Raw genomic sequence first — 6884 nt, forward strand, 5'->3', positions numbered from 1 at the left:
AATAAATGTCAAACTTGTTATATTTGCTCAAATCGCAAGAAATGCACTGAGCAGCCAGTCAACTAGTTAAATAATAATATATTTTAATTCTGAGATCATAGGTTCATATTCTGTTTCAGTTGCTGTTATTGAGTAAGAAATTTTGTCCCACTTTCCCAACATGAAATTTTATTTAACATATAATACTTAAAAATTATTGTTGTATTTCGGAATGGTCATGTTGCCAGTTTAGCCAATAAAAATACATGCACTATATATTTGGTGTTACTTTGCTTCAGTGTCATTTATTTATTACATTAATCTTAATCCTATTTCGGACAGAGTTCTTTCATCACACTTCTGTGGCCTCATCAGTGGTCCTTTGCTTTCCTCAGCCATTTTGTATAAATAAATAAAGCTGAAGAAAATTAACACCAAATATATAGTGCATGTGTTTTTATTGGCTAAACTGGCAAAATGACCATTCCTAAATACAACAATATCTGTTTCAACACACAATTTCACATCAAGAATCTTGCAAAACAAATATATAAACGTAACTTAAAAATTATTCTGCAGAATTATCTACTTTTGATTTAAAACTATCATTTTAACCTGTAATCTAGGATTTCAGTTTACAAATATACAGAAATTGAGAAGAGAATGAATGGAGATATGCAGCCAGTCCAATCTCAACAACAAGAAAGTAAGGTGGTAGAGGATTATTGAACACAGAAGACGCAGTTAATACTGTGATACTGGGTCTGAAAAATTAAGTTGTTCAGACTAAAGAAAGAATACTATTGGCTGCTAGAGATAGCAATCAAAATTATTGAAACAATAAGAAGATTCAAAGAGAAAAGGAAGAACAACAGAGCAAACAAATAGAACTACATGTCTGAGTCATGCAATAAACCAAGAATGTTGGAAATAAAGATTATTATCTCTGATTGATGAACAGGAACTTGAAACAAGAGACAAAAATGCTAATTATAGCTTTGCCTTTATTGGCCTTTAGAACAAAGCAGATAAAGGCAAAGATTGACAAAACCCAGTCAGACAGCAAATGTAGAGTCTGCAGGAAAAAAGTCGAGAGTATCAATCACCTTTATGGATAATTCACCTCTGGAAACATGGGTGTTTTGTTCAACATCCTTAACCCTTATTCAGGGACCTTTTAAGCAAGATAAGCTACTAGACAAGGAGAAAATTCTAAGTGGGTCCCACCTGCAAGGTCTTGCACTGTTTATCTTGATATGAGATCACCATGTCGTGCGCATATGGTTGTGATGGATGTGCCTGGTGTACCCTTATCAGGCAAGTAGTCATGAGGGGTATACTGGGTTTCGTATATTTTACCCCAGTATTCACCTTGGTGGCATACACTGCTCTCTCACTCAATAATAATAATAATAATAATAATAATAATAATAATAATAAAATTATTCAAATATATTAACACTTAAAAAATTTGAACACCACACATATTGTGTATACAATACAAATATACATAACACATTTGTAAACACATATGTAACAATACATAACAACGTATACACACACATATACATACAGTATGAATAAGCATTCTTTTCTTTTCTTTTATTCTTTTACTTGTTTCAGTCATTTGACTGCGGCCATGCTGGAGCACCGCCTTTAGTCGAGCACCTCAACCCCGGGACTTATTCTTTGTAAGCCCAGTACTTATTCTATCGGTCTCTTTTGCCAAACCGCTAAGTAACGGTGACATAAACACACCAGCATCGGTTGTCAAGCAATGCTAGAGGAACAAACACACAAACACACACACACACACACGCATATATATATATATATATATATATATATATATACATATATATACGACGGGCTTCTTTTCAGTTTCCGTCTACCAAATCCACTCACAAGGCATTGGTCGGCCCGAGGCTATAGTAGAAGACATTTGCCCAAGGTGCCGCGCAGTGGGACTGAACCCGGAACCATGTGGTTGGTAAACAAGATACTTACCACACAGCCACTCCTGCGCCTAACATCATAAACACAACCCATAAGTATAGACAATATAAATATATATCAATTCTATTAAATATTTCCATACTTAAAGAAAGAGAAAAGGAAATCTTGTAATGGTTACTGACAGCAATTAATTTGCCATAAAGAATCAAATCAGAAGCTTTAGGACGTCAAGTTCATATGGTGTTGTTGTTGATGATGATGATGATGATTACAATAAGAATAGTGGTGGTGGTCGTGGTGGTTGTGATAATGGTGGTGCTGGTGATGATGACAACAAGGATAATCGTGATAGTGATGGTGATGATGACGATGATGATGACGATGATGATGATGATGATGATTATGATAGAGTAGTGGTGTTGGTGGTGGTGGTAGTGACGACAATGACAATAAAGACACTGATAATGATGACAACAATAACAATACTGACAAAAGGGACAATGACGATGATGATGATGATGATGATTACGATAGAGTAGTGGTGTTGGTGGTGGTGGTGGTAGTGACGACAAGAATGATAATGATGATGGGGAGGAGGAAGAGGACAACGACAAGAAAGACACTGATAATGATGACAACAACAACGATAATGACAACAATGACAATGATGATGATGATGATGATGACGACAACGATGATGATGACGACAATGATGATCTTGTAATTACCAGAAAGCCAGTAGTTGGCAATTCAAAGAGTTAATTAACCTTCTAATCTAATATGGCCTTCTCTTCAAATACACAAGCAAATACCTCAGAAGTTGTTTTAGTAATTTTTAACGAAAACCGCAAACATCTATGAATGAGTCAATGGTTATAAATGAGAAGCTTTCTCTCAGTTCGGTTTTAGATCATGGTTTTACATTTTCTGGTTTGTATTCATTAACTAAGACAGATTAATCTCCTCAACTTAAAGGACTAAATTAATCAATGCAAGGCATATATTTCAACAGCTTCAAAGATACTTATACATAAAGACAATAAAATGCGATGAAATAAATTAAAATGAAACAAGAGCACACAGAGAGCACAAACCTCCGCCAAAGCAATGCCAACATCTTCTCAATGATTAGCCGGAGATGATTTTTAAAATGAGAACTCAACTGCTCTCACAAATGAGAATACTGGAAATGAACCCAACCGCTGTCAAAAATTAAGTAAAAAAACAGGAAAAATAATACAGAATCCTTGTCCTGTACCAGATCGATTCCAAAATCTAATTGGTTCATGTCAGTCACGAGGCCAAACATCCCTGAAAGTTTCATTTGAATACATTCAGTGGTTCTTGAGATATCTTATCCACAGACAAACAAACATGACTGAAAACAATACCTCTGCTTTAGATAAGGTACAAGTGTGGTTGTGTGGTTAAGAAGTTTGCTTCCCTACTGCGAGGTTCCAGGTTCAGTCCCATTGTGTGGCACCTTGAGCAAGTATCTTCTACTATAGTACTATAGCCTCAAACCAACCAAAGCCTTCTGAGTTGATTTGGTAGATGAAGACTAAAGGATACCCATCGTGTATGTATATATATATATAATATATATATATATATATTATATATATATATATATATGTGTGTATATATATATATATATATTATATATATATATATATATATGTGTGTATATATATATATATATATATATATATATATATATATATATATGTGTGTATATATATATATATATATATATATATATAGTAGAAGATACTTGCCCAAGGTGCCACACAGTGGGACTGAGCCCAGGATCATGTAGCTGGTAAGCAAGCTACCTACCACACAGCCACTCCTGCACCTATAGAAAATTTCTTGATCGTGGCAAAGGCGGAGCAAGTCCCAACACTTTGCCTCATTCTAAAAATTAGTTTAATATTGATGGCCCCAAATAGAGACCGTATCAGATATTAAGCTGATAGGAACAGATACTACAGATAAGCTGATAAGAACAGATAGCCAAAAGACTGTGTGATGTGTCTTTGTGTGTGTGTGTGTGTGTGTGCTTGTCCCCCCCCCACCATCACTGCTTGACAACCGTTGATGGTGAGCTTATGTCACTGTAACTTAGTAGCTCAGCAAAACAGACTGATAGATTAAGTACCAGCCTTTAAAACAAAGCAAATATGTTCTGGGGTCAATTCATTTATTTAAACTGATCAAATGACCTGCTACTTTGGTGTTTTTCAGTACCAGTTCCTCAGACAAGGATAAACTGGGTTTAGTCTATTAAAAAATAATTTCATAGCTGAATTAACATGCTTAGAAACAATAGACAAATATTTATTCAGCTGTGAAATTATTTAAAATTTCTTGAAGTTATCTGGCTTTTTCATTCAGAGTTGCTAACAATTATTTCTAGATTATTTTGGCTTTTTTTTTTCTGTCTATGAGAAGAATTTCAACAAATTAAAAATTCATCATATACCGCATTCAGTATAAACACACATCTGCACATGCACTCATGCACACACTTGCCCACCCACGCACACACTCACACATTTAGTCACAGACTTCCCAGTCTCATCAACTAATACCCATAGTTATGCCAATAAGTCATTTAGGTGTTGGAGTGGCTGTGTGGTGAGTAGCTGGCTTATGAACTACATGGTTTCAGGTTCAGTCTCACTGTGTGGCACCTTGGGCACGTGTCTTCTACTATAGCCTCGGGCCAACCAAAGCCTTGTGAGTAAATTTGGTAGATGGAAACTGAAAGAAGCTTGTCGCACATATGTATATATATATGTATGTGTGCGTGTATATGTTTGTGTGTCAGTGTTTATCTCCCCAACATCGCTTGACAACTGATGCTGGTGTGTTTACATCCCCCTAACTTAGTGGTTCAGCAAAAGAGACTGATAGAATAAGTACTAGGCTTACAAAGAATAAGTCCTGGGGTCGATGTGCTCGACTAAAGACGATGTTCCAGCATAGCCACAGTCAAATGACTGAAACAAGTAAAAGAGTAAAGAGTATGTTATTCTTTTTTAGATCTTTTATGTTTCAGCTATGCAACAGATAAAGTTGACTGGTCAAGAAATCCACTTGCTAACCACAAGTGTTCAGGTTCAGTCCCACTGCACAGCACCTACCTTGGGCAAGTGTTTTCTACTACAGTCCTGTACTGACAAAACCCTTGTGAGTGGATTTGGTAGATGGAAACATAAATTAACCTGCTGTTTACATATATATATATATTTTTTTTTTTGTTCCTTCTCGAGCCATGCCTGGCTCATAAGGGCAGGTCTCCTGGTTTCCTTGGTGCAAAGGTTCCCCACCTGGATGGGACACCAGTCCATCACTAGTGAGCTGCACGATGCAGGAGGAAAGAGTGAGAGAAAGTTGTGGTGAAAGTGTCAGCAGAATTTCACCATTACCTTCTGTCAGAGCCACGTAGAGCTTAGGTGTTGCACTCATAAACACACACATTGCCTGGTCTGAGATTCGATGTGATATTTTACTTTCTATGTTCTATGTTATATATTTTAATAATTACTGGTATTTTATATATATATATGTAAAGCATAATATGTTATACATGTATGTATATTGTTATAATCGTTTTTTTTTTAAATAAATAAATAGATATAATATAATGTCTAAAAGTTGATGAAGACCACCTCTTGATCCCCTCTATTTTCTTATTGCTGTATAAATTAAGGCTAAAACAACTTTTACTCTCACCCATTTATTACATTCAGTAGTGTAATTGCAATTTAATGAAAAAACACTTGTGTATTAATAATTGAGTATTCTACCAGCTGTATAATGGATAGATATTAACACTTAGTTGGTGGTTGGATTGACAACCTCTAACTTTCTTGGACTTATATATATATATTCAAACACACCTATGCATACATATATGCATATTTAGAAATACACACATACAAACACACACATACACACTCACACACACAAACATACCTGTATACAGTCTGCTTTTAGCAAACTCTGCTGTTTATTTTTGTTGGGTTTTTTTATCTTTCTGTCGTTAAGAACTAATATTCTTTTCTTCTTTTTGGTTTTCTTTGGGCAAGTATCACAAGAAAAAGTGAAATAAATTAAGAAGAAAGCCAAAAAATAAATAACGTAGCAGGCTACTGTTAAAATGTTTCGTAACTGTCTATTAAGTAAAGATGTGAAGAGATATATGTTAACAAGCTTGTAAAGTCATCTCTCTAAATCTAACACTCTACTTTGTGCTTATAATAACTACGTTTTTTTACAGAATCTTTTAAGGATTCTACAACAGAGCACTTGTTTTGAAAAGTACCTGGTATACACAGGTGGATTTTTGTCATTAAATTGTGAAGTCTTTCACAGATTTTACTTTTTGTTTGCAATACATTTTCAAAGACATTCTATCAACAGCTCTCTTTCTCTTCCTTCTTCTGTCATTGTCTCTGTCTGCCTCTCTCTCTCTCCCTCTCTCTCGCTTTATCTCTCTCTCTCTTTCTCTGTCTTTCTCTCCCCTCTCTCGTCTTCTCTCTCCTCGCTTCTTTTCTCTCTCTTTCCTTGTCTTACTCTCCTCTCCCTCCATCCCTCTCTCTTTCTCTGTATTTCTCTGTCTTTCTTCCCCCTATCCCTTCATCTCTCTCCCTCTCTCTCTCTTTTTGTCTTTCTCTTTCCTCTACCCTCCCTCTCCCCTTCTCCTCTCTCTCCTTCCCCTTCTCCTCTCTCTCCTTTCCCCCTCTCTCTCTTCCTCTGTCTGTCGTCTCTCTCTCTCTCTCACCATTTTTATACAAACTTTCTGTTAGGATGCCACTAATTAACAAAAATATGTGAACAACTGAAAACCTGAGGCTAAAGATTTCTACTGCACTTTTATTATTCTAATAAAATTTTTTAATCATCAAAGCATCATTTTGACAGATTTTTAAATTTGGATA

At 35.5% G+C, this 6884-nt stretch overlaps 1 pseudogene; it reads right to left on the bottom strand.

The window, feature by feature from the left end:
• Window positions 1-3802: 3802 nt before the first annotated feature.
• On the bottom strand, window positions 3803-3951 carry LOC115218161 (annotated as a pseudogene).
• Window positions 3952-6884: the final 2933 nt, after the last annotated feature.

The sequence above is a fragment of the Octopus sinensis genome, linkage group LG12, assembly GCF_006345805.1.
Source record: "Octopus sinensis linkage group LG12, ASM634580v1, whole genome shotgun sequence".
Taxonomy (NCBI): Eukaryota; Metazoa; Mollusca; class Cephalopoda; order Octopoda; family Octopodidae; genus Octopus; species Octopus sinensis.